This window comes from Hydra viridissima, unplaced genomic scaffold, assembly GCF_058129835.1.
Source record: "Hydra viridissima isolate aposymbiotic clone 2 unplaced genomic scaffold, HvirCarnegie_v1 scaffold_5, whole genome shotgun sequence".
Classification (NCBI taxonomy): Eukaryota; Metazoa; Cnidaria; class Hydrozoa; order Anthoathecata; family Hydridae; genus Hydra; species Hydra viridissima.
Window position 1 is genome coordinate 15,219,211 of NW_028324304.1, and position 11,200 is coordinate 15,230,410.

Genomic DNA, 11,200 nt, shown 5'->3' on the forward strand with positions numbered 1-11,200 from the left:
GACTTTTTAACGCGTTATATTCTTTTACGCGACAAGCTTAAAATATTTTGGAAATTGAAAAACAACTATTATTTTTCTGCTTTAAAAAATAGAAATTTCTTATGTCCTTTTATGTTAAAATTAGTGGTTGGTTTAATTGAGACAGAAAACATGCAATTTAAACTAGCTGCTTTACGTTAAAGATGAAACCCGTTTTGCTCCTAATTCTTCTAAACAAATTTATATTTCATATAAGATTGTTCTTGTTAATCTTTAGGAAATGTTCAGCGCTCGATATAGGACGAAGGAGTGGCTGCAATTAAAATCACATTTAGATAAAAAACTTAAAAAGAAGAAAGTTTTTCATCCTAAAGTCATTTTCTATAACTGTAGCACTTTTTATTTGAATATCATGCAAAAGCTGTATAGTTTTTGTGTTTAAAAAGTTTACATCTATTAGTATTGTTACGAATATTTCAAACTTGAAACTTTTGTTCTACTAACAATCTGTTAACATAGAAAGTATTTCCTTATCAAATCAGCAAATTTTAAAAAAATTTTCAACCAATCATTTTCGATTTTACTGAAAATTTGCCACAGTTGAACAACTCAGTTAAAAAATTAACTGATCAGAGCATCAAATTCAAAGTTGGACTTTCAAGTCAAAGAATTATTGTTCAACAGCATCATTTAGTTTACATAGTATTACTTTTATAAAGTTATGTATATTTACGCGGAAATACTTGTTTAACTCAAGTAAATCGTACTTATTAAAGTATTTCAAAGTTATTAGAAAATATTTGTTTGAGAATTCAAAAAGAAAAAAGAAACTAAAGAAAAAGAAGCATTTTGCTTTTTGATTTGTACAGGTAACGAATTATGAACCGCTGAATAAAAACCAACTCTTAACCTCAACAATAGCATAATTTCTAATACCAGGGAAAGCATTCAGGTGTCGTCGGATACATTAGAGTATGAAGTTAAACTACTACTGTCAGTACCAATGAAGTTAGTACGTAAGAAGAAAATTTACACAGAGCCAATTCTGCTTATGAAACATCTTTTGCTCTTGCTAAATGCAACATTATAACAAATCAATTTCAACGGCTTCTAATGAAAAAAACGGTCCATTACAAAGAAGTGAGTGTGATTTTTCTATCAGCAAAAAAGGTAAACAATTCTCACCTTGTAGAATGGGTGATTGCTTAATTCAACGAGAAGTTTTAACAAATAACATACAGAATACTATAAAGTTTTATATAAGATTTGCTAAGTTAAAAATAAAGTATAAATATTGAAATATTAGATTGATTTGCACTTACAGTATCGGACAAAACATGGTGGACAAACTCAAATTTAGAACAAAAGTTGATCAAAAACTAAAAAAAACTAGTAAAACAATTGAACATATTATTTTTTATGTGGTTTATTATGTTGTTAACAAAACTTAAAACTTTTGAATCATACTAAAAATCACTAAAAAAGTTTTAAAACACATTTTCCCTAACAAACTACATTTTTCTTTGGACAAAACAAGGTGGACATTCAAAAAATCGACTGAAAATTCAAAAAAATACAAAAATTAACTTATTATTTTTCAAAAAACTTCAAAAGTTAACTTAATATTTGGTAGGACCTCCTTTACTTTTAATTACTGCATTCATTCTTCGGGGCAAACACTCAATTAATGAGTCAACAATTCTCATATCAATCTCTCGCCAGGCCTTCTCGATTTGTTCAAATAATTCCTAACTGGTCTTCACATTTGCACGCTCAATCTTATTGTCAATTATTTCCCACATATTTTCTATGGGATTCAAGTCAGGGCTTTGTGCAGGCCACTCCATTTTGGTGATATTCTTGTCCTTGAACCATTGTTTTACAATTTTTGAGGTATGTTTTGGATCATTGTCCTGTTGAAAAATCACTTTAGGGGCATCTCCCATTCAGCATGTGGTAACATAACATCTTCCATTATATCTTTGTAAACAAAGCGGTCCATAATTCCATTAATTTTGTGTATAGGACCAGTTCCTAGTGCTGAGAAACATCTCATAGCAGACGTTCCATGCTTAACACTCTTCTTAATATATTTAGTATTGAATCTGGTGTTCTTTGGTCTCCAGACTCGCTTCTTGTCGTCGCTTCCAAAAAGGTTATAATATTGATTCATCACTAAAAAGTATGTTTTTCCACTGGTCTACAGTCCAATTTTGGTGTGCTTTGGCAAACGCAAGTCTTAGCTTTCTATTTTTAAAGGAAGCTAGCGGTTTCTTGGCAGGCATTCGAGAAAATAATTTTGCTTCGTTAGCTCTTCGTCGCACAGTGCGATTACAGAGATTTCTAGTTCAAGTTTTTCGGTTAATTTTGTGGATGACAAAAATGGATCTTTTTTAAGCTCTTTAACAATTATTCGATCTAGTCTTTGTGATGTTTTTCTTGGACGTCCGCCCCGATGGTTTGTTTTATAGCAGTCACGAGATCCAAATGATTTGACAGTTTTGCTTACAGTCGATTTAGCTATATTATATTTTCTAAAAATTTCAGCTTGACGTTTTCCGCATTTAAAATCTTTAACAATATTTTCACGTAAAACACTTCCTAATTTGTCGTAAGCCATTTTAAGTTGCAATTTACCCCATATATCACGAGTTAAATCTATTATTAGTTTAATTGAAAAAATAATTGGCCAGACGTTCCAAAACCTATTTTATTATTTTAGAGTAATGTTATGATAAAATTGAATAAAGACAATGAAATCTTATAAAAAAAAAGCTTCGTTTTGATTTGTCCACCTTGTTTTGTCCAAGGAAAAATGTAGTTTGTTGAGAAAAATGTGTTATAAATTTTTTTTGTGATTCTTAGTATGATTCAAACGTTTTAAATTTTGTTAAGAACATAATAAACTATTTAAAAATTAATATGTACAATTGTTTTACTAGTTCTTTTTAGAATTTGATCAACTTTTGTTCTAAATTTGAGTTTGTCCACCATGTTTTGTCCGATACTGTAACATTAGCATATCGTGATAATACCATAACACAGATTACGATGGAAGTTTTTAAATTAGTGAAAAAATAACAAACTTAATTTTACTATTGCCATTTTATACTCAGTAAAATAACTTATTTTTTTACCCTCAAATAAAATAGCGATTATATTTCCGAAAATATGCATTTCTTTAGGGATCTTGTTTTCTTGAAACTCCACCAGTGGCATCTAGAGAATGCATTTTCTCCAAATAAAAAATTGCTATATATTATAAATAGATTATGAAAGATTAGTGAACTTAAAATTGATGCCCAAAGAAGTTCTACTGCTGAATCCAAAGGTTTTGCATAAATTAAGGCCAAAAGGTGGCATTATTTAATAAAACTTTTATTTTATACACTTAACTTCAACCCAAAAGTATATAATTTTCAATTAAACTGTGCTTGTTTTTTTTTTTCTTTCTAATTTTTACAAAAAGGAATCTTTTCAAGATTTAGTTTCAAAAATGTCATTCACCGCACACCGCCTGCAATTTAACTATAAGATTTTTAAGATCCATTTCCATGAATGATTGAAAATCATATTCCATCGGGATTGAATTGAAAAACATTCTCCAAGAAGCCACCATTCGGTTTTTTCATCAGTTCCAGTCTTTGAATAAAAAGGTGAGCTAGGTGTCAGATTGCTCCAATCAAGTTTTAACTACTTTCTACAAATTGTTTAGCATAATAAGGATATGTAGTGAGGTCTTTTTATACTTAACATTGGTAGACTTCTAAGGCTCCCGAATAACTCTTTTATTAGTGTAGATGATGGGTTCAATTCATTTAATGCCTAAAAAATATCGAAAGGATGGTCATAATCAAAATAAGATTGCCTGCTAATACCTGATCAACAAAATTATGTAATATTTACAATGAAGAATACTAAAAATTTTCGTTGGTTGTTTTTACCCTGTTGAAATCTTCACGAAATCTAATTACTTTTATTATTTATTTATTGTCTTCCCCAGCTATTATTATATTCATTTCTTTTCTTTTGTCCTCCAAGCATCTTAAGTCTTACTTGATTTTAAAATTATTTTTATCTTGTCTAATTTTTTGTTTAAAATCTGATCTGGATATATCAAGAAGCTGTCCGACTCTCCGAATGTTTGTCTTAAAAGTGGTATATGCTTTATATACCATAAAATGTAAAATAATGATTTTCCTTTCACTCTTTAAACGTATAAAAAGGGTCTCCTTCAACATGACGTTTATTTGAAGTTATCAAAAGCATAGAAATTCTGATATTATTGAAAGCTGGGTAAGACTGGTCCTATCATATATCAAGTATATGATAAGACCAGTCTTATCCAGCTTTCTATCAGATTATCTGAGCTTTCTATACGATGATTATAAAACTTGATTAAAATTTCTTATTGGATTTACTGAATGGTTATACTTATTCTTCTTCTTGGTTTTTTTAATTCTTCCTGGTTATTTTAATGAGGATGTTAAAAAAAATTGTAGTTATGCAATTAATTAAATGACTTTTTATTAACTTATATAAGTTAAACAAAAATAAAATTTCCTTCTGTAAAAAAAATATTTTTTTATTTTACGCAGTATTAAGACATCACGATAAAAACAATCTTTAAACTTTTGTATTAAAATTTACTCACTTCACATTGAACGAATTGTTCAAAACTTTGTTTTCTGAAATTCTACAGGTAGAAGAAAAGTGCTATTTGATTACATTAACTTTGTTCTTGATTTTCATGAAGAAGCCTAGCTTGAAGCAAATCACTTGCAGTGTTAGCTAGATCATAAACTACTTAATAACTTATGAAGCGTATTCTTATTAACTTATCAAGTGGATTTTGTAATTTTAAATATAAAGTGTCACAAAAAGTTCTATCACTTTGGATGAAGCAAATTTCTTAGATTTTGAAAATTTACTAGAACAATAAATGTTTAATAATAACATTATTTGAAAAATATATTATACAATAATTTCGAAGCATTTATAAATACCGAGCACATAAGTATTGCTCTTTTTTGATGTTAATATAGTAAAACCAGTAAAAGAATAAATATCGCATTCTTTCAGTAAAGTGAAGGGATAATTTATTAGGCCAAATATAATATGTTTAATTTTAAATAACCTGTCATTATAAAAGCAATATTTTCGTTACTTTTTATTCATAAATGTTAATGCATTTATTGAAATTTTGATTAATGCATTGCGAAACTAATTGCGCAAGTAGTTTTGAAAACACGTTTGTGCCTCAAGGCGAATTGCTTAAAATGGAATAGGACGTAAGTAAAAGCTATTCTTTGGGAAATATTGTTTTCAATCATATTATATAGGATCTTAATATTATATAAATGTTTTAGGTGCATTGAATGGCATTTTTTGAAGTAGGCTGCAAATGAACCAAGTGTTTTATTAAACTAACAGATATAAACTAATTTTCTTTATCTTGGTGTAATTTGTTCAGTAATTTTTCAAAACATGAAGTAGTTACTTTATCATAAACAGTCTTATTAAACAAATGCTATAAAAGTTTAAACTAATACAAAAAGTTAAACTGAAATAAGTTGCACGTCCACTCTTATACATCCATGCTTTAATTCCGTCCTTAATTGCCTTTTTAATTACGTCTTTATATCCATTTACGGAAGAATGACAAGAATTGTGTGGTTTAAAGTTATTCGGTCTGAAAACAAAATCAGTTGAACACACTGTTAAAGTTAGAACTTTTCTCTGTGATGCTCCAGCAAGATCATTTTTAAAATGGACTGTTGTTTATACTGAATATTATTCTTTTGAAAGGGTGCATTATCAAAGGCTCTTGGGAAGGAAGAGTAGTAATGATGTTTAAAATAGTTTAATGAAGAACAAGAATTTCGCAAGCGGACAGATTACGATTTTAGTTGCCAGTCGTATAAGTAACATCAAAAATATAGTCTCCTCTTATAGCTACTGGTATTATATATGTTTCCGGATTTCTGCGTTGACTATATGCAAAAGACCAACTAATAATTCAAAGGAATTTTGAACTATTTCCGTAAAGGGCCTATGGCTAGGTTATTACAAGCACATATTTTAGAGATTTCTGAGAAACTAATCGAATTTAGAAATTAAATTGTTCGCTGATGATAAATTTCAACATGGATAGACAGAGAGGCGGATAGAGAAATTTTAAAGAAACCCACCTTTATATTATAAATGTATAATTGGTAAGTGTCTTCTAACGCTGCTTTCCAAAAAAACAATGATTTTCTTGACCTATTATTGCTTCATTAATTTTCTCTTTTTAGCGGCTGTCCGAAAGACATATCCAAAGGATTCAGAGAAGACAGTCCGTAAATTTATTCAGGGTGTGTTAAAAAACGCACCAGCATCACGAAAATATTAATAAAATTTTATAATCATGTACTCTTTTTTTGTGGATGCTGTGAAGTATTTTTCTATAGTAAATCATGTCTCTTTTTTCAGTTATTGCATTTGGATAGTTTATACATTCACACCTTTCTATTTTCTGTCACCACCTTCCAGTCTCCTTCTAATACAATATAAGTATATACATTTATGTTGGCAGGAGACTGAAAGGTAATATATATAATATATATATTATATATATATAATGTATATATTATACACACACACGACTTTTTAAGCCGTCATTAATACGTGTTAAATAAGATAATATTAAGACGTTTTAGTTAAGACGACTTACTGTGTTTCATTTGAGACCAGTTTAAGCCGTCTTTAATACGTGTTAAATAAGATAATATTAAGAAGTTTTAGTTAAGACGACTTACTGTGTTTCATTTGAGACCAGTTTAAGACAACTTTAAGATGTCTTAAATAAGGCAACTTTAAGACGTTTTAAATAAGACGACTTACTGTGTTTCATTTGAGACCAGTTTAAGATATCTTTAAGACCAATTTCAAGACGTCTTCAATTTGTCTTTAAGACGACTTGTTGTTGGGTGGGATATATAATGAAAAAACTAAGAGAGTGATTAATTCATCAAAATTGGTGGAGCTCACCAAAACAGGTGGAATGCTAATGAGAGTATATAGAGAAAAAAAGTCTTTGGCCCATAAATACGTTTTTTTGTCTCATTTGTTACAATAAGCTAGAAGCTCTCATAGATGACGCGCAGTAGAATGCCAGCGGCAGTTGAATGCCGGCACAATTTGATTTGGGCGTTATATTGGAGCGTATTTTGGGCCACTTAAAACATTTTTTAAGCACACCTGTCAAGAGCAAACGGTTATTTATCCAGGAGTCATAAAACAGGAATCTAAATTCGGTGCACTTTTCAAAACAAAGTATAGCATTAAACATTCACAGCAGAGAAATCAATTCTAAGTTTTAAAATTATGGAATTGCGCCATTCAATCTTGCTATCGCAACTGATGCTTACTTTCCCAAATCACTATTTTCTGTTCAACAAAATTTTTAGGAGAGGAGATGTTCTCGGAGCGGAGAGAAGTATTTTTATTTGGTTGTTTGCAGACACTATATTTTTATGATAATTGCAGGAACAGCATTTCCAGCAGCTTTGCCTGCAATTACATCTTAGCCTTATTTCTATCCAGCACAAGAGCCTTTTTTAGTTTGTATCTAAACACAGTTTAAAACTAATTTCAAATTTTTTTTTGTTAGAAATGATTTTTACTCCATAAAGAACTTAAAATAGTAGGATTTTTTTTTTTCATTTTATTCGTTTTTAAACAATATTTATCTATGAGTGTGGGTGTAAATCTGTGTGTATGTCTATAACAGACGGTTAATGATAGAAACTACGTCACAGAATGCATCACGCATATTAAAATCAGACATCCATCAAAGATAGAAAACCATTAAGGCGGAAACTAAGAGAAATAAAAAAAATAGTCTAGGATAAAAAAGCAGAACATATCTGGCCCATTTTTATGAATTAGGAGCATTTTAAATAGCATATTATTTTTGTTTTTCAATTAACTCTGCATTAAGTTTTTAGCAATTTCAACAAAAATAAAACTAAATAACTCTTGGTTGGTTTACTCTTTTACTTTGAAATCTTCCCAGTTTGTTTAAAAAACATTAGAAGAAGTTTGGTAGCAGAATAGTATATTTAACTTTTTAAAAATTTATGTTTGGGAAGTTACCCATCAAAACCAGCCCAGTGAAACTATAAAATATTATGGCAATTCTTATATCTTTTGAACCATACCAGCTGATTTGAATGGTTCAGATATGATAATATCAATAAAATACCAAAGAAAATTAAAAACGATTTTTCATTTATGGAGATTTTTTCTCCTAAAATAACCTCCTAGAGCGAGAAAAAAAAAATGATACAAATATAATTCAGCTACTGGATTTTCCACTGCAGCAAGTTATAAACTCTGCAACTAAAAAAAGGAATTGTGGGTTGTTTTCATTATTCCCCATAAGAATAAAAATGCGTACCATTACTTCTCCCTCACTTTAGTATCTCATGGAAGCACCTGATTAAATGATAATATTTTTAAGTTTTAAATTTAGAAACATAAAACACCTTCACTCTCCTATAAGGTAAACTTTTTACACTAAATATACTAAGTCTAAATGTGAGAAAATCAAAAATTCAAATAAAGAACTGTAGTTAAATTTCTATTTTACTAAAATTATCCATTAGTTGCTTTTTTAGTTTTTTTATGTAGAAGGACATTTGATATTTAATTGGTTTTGCACATTTAACATTTGAATATATAGTAATGACAATAATAAGGATTAATGAGACAATTTCTCATAAATTATCAGTTCTCTTTTCAAGGGCATCAAAATAATAAGACTTTTAAACCAACATATATTTAAAAATGATTAAGAAAGAAAAAAACAGAATGAGTTAGTTTAGATACCACTTATTTTATTTTAAAAGCTTTTCTAGTTCTTTTGGTTAACCCTTTTGATTGTTTATGATTGAAAAGTGTCATAAAAATGCAGTTGAAAAGTAATTATGTAAAAGTGATGCAGTTGAAAAGAAACGCAGTTAAAAAGTGATCATATCTGGTCATGTAAATCTCTTATCTTTACGTTAGAAGTATAAGATGCGTTAAATTTTATCTTTTATCGTGTAAAATGTGAACTTTATTTTTTGGAATACAAGTTGTTAAAATTATAAACTAATGAAATGCTCTCCTAGCCTTGTTTCCATCAGCTTAGTGTCACTACCATCTGTGTTTGGCACATCAACATTTATCCCTAATTCAATCTTAACTTTTTGTAGAAGACATTTTTTAAAAATTGCTTTTTTTTTTATCTCCTCTTGCTTACCATGTACTTTGCTTATGAAAAGAAACTTTGAATTAGAGGAGAAGATAAGTTGACACAGAGAAAAAGAGTTGCATCTGGAGCCATATATTCATTTTTCTTTTTAAACAACAGAGGAATGGTTAGTCACATTTTGGACGGAAGCTGAATAATTTAAGGTAAAAGCAAATAATTTGATTTTTGTTTCTAAATAAAAGTTCTATGGGTGTAGAATGCAGCCTTTAGAAAATCCAGCCATTCATCTCCTGAGTAAATATGCTTTGTTAAGGTAACGTCCTCCTTAGCTGTTACAAACCAAAAGAATGAATATAAATTATATATCAAGCAAAACCATTCCGTTTACATCTGAATTGGTATTCCAATTATACTTACATATCTATTTATATATATACACTGGCCAAGTATTCCTCGCATTAATTAAGAACGAGTTCTGATGAATATAGTAAATTAAGACAACAAAAATATGATTTGAATTTTTAGACTCTTCTACATGATATTTTTTGTTTTCTAAAAGTTCATTAACATCTATGTTCAGGGATCCAGAAGTTAATCACAGTTACACTAATATACTCGTTATTTGCTAATTTTAAACCCACATGTATATAACTTATGGGCTAATTAATTGCAAACAGTGTGCATAATATCCTTAAGTCATCTGCAAAAATATTCTTGAAAAAATAACTAAAAAAATTGGATATTGATTTTTTGTAATTTTTTGTTATCTATTTCATTTATGTTGTTTTCCTGAAACTAATAGAACAATTTAACTATTTATATATGCTACTTTATTTGGTATAAGGACTTAAAGAAAATGGAACTAACGGAGTTACGATTTACAAGGGCAATTTTTGGTCCAAGTTCAAATCCTTACATTCTCGGCGCCACGATTAAAAAGCATATATGAAAATACAAGGACATTTATCCAAAAACGGTGCTTTCTCTGGAAGAAGATACTTATGTAGATGATATACAAGCAGGTGGAGAAACGGAAGAAGAACTTATCAGGTTTAAAAATGAATCAACGCAAATCTTAATGTAAGTTGGTCTCCAGCTACGCAAATGGCAAGCAACGTAAGCAAATTAAAAAGCGACGCTGAGGCTAAATCAACTAAAATACTTGGGATTCCTTGGAACAAAGAAACGGATCATTTATCGATTGACTTTACTGCATGCGTCTTCGCTGCATTGAGCCATCAATATTCGAAAACCAGCAACGTACTTGAGGCGAAAGCACGGATCGCACCAAGGGATCTTAGTATTCCTAGACTGGAGCTAGTAGCAGCGCACACCTTGAGCAAGTTAATGAGTTATGTTAGGAAGACATTAAACAAGTATATTGTTATTGAAGTATGTAATTGGGTTGACAGTACTTCAGTACTTTACTGCTTAAAAGAAAGGGGCTGTTGGTCACAGTTTGTCCGGAACCGAGTTTAACAGATCTTATTGAATGGAGAAGTAAAATGGCTTTATGTCCCAACAAAAGAAAACCCAAGTGATATTGGAACAAAAGGAGTGAGTTCTGAGAAATTAACAAGCTTGTGGTTCAATCGACCTATATGGTTAAAATAAAAAGAAATTGGCCTATCCAACCAGAAATAATCGAAGCGCCGAACTCATTATGTGAAACTATTAGTGTAAAAGAGAAACGAGATTGGCAAAATTGAATGCAAAACAAAAGATCAATTACATCATGGAAGACGAGATGGAAGATATTCGATTAAAACCAAAGTCTCAGCTTTAATTGGGGGAGGGTGTTGTGAATAACGTCTTCAACATGTAACTAGCGTGTGTTAAGGTGTTAATGTTTGTTGGTGCTAATGTGTGTAAGTGTTAATGCTTATAGATGCTAATTTGTGTAGGTGTTAATGTATGTAATTGTTAATGTATTAAATCTGTGAAAATGACGCGATTATAAAAATGCATAAAAAGAGAGTG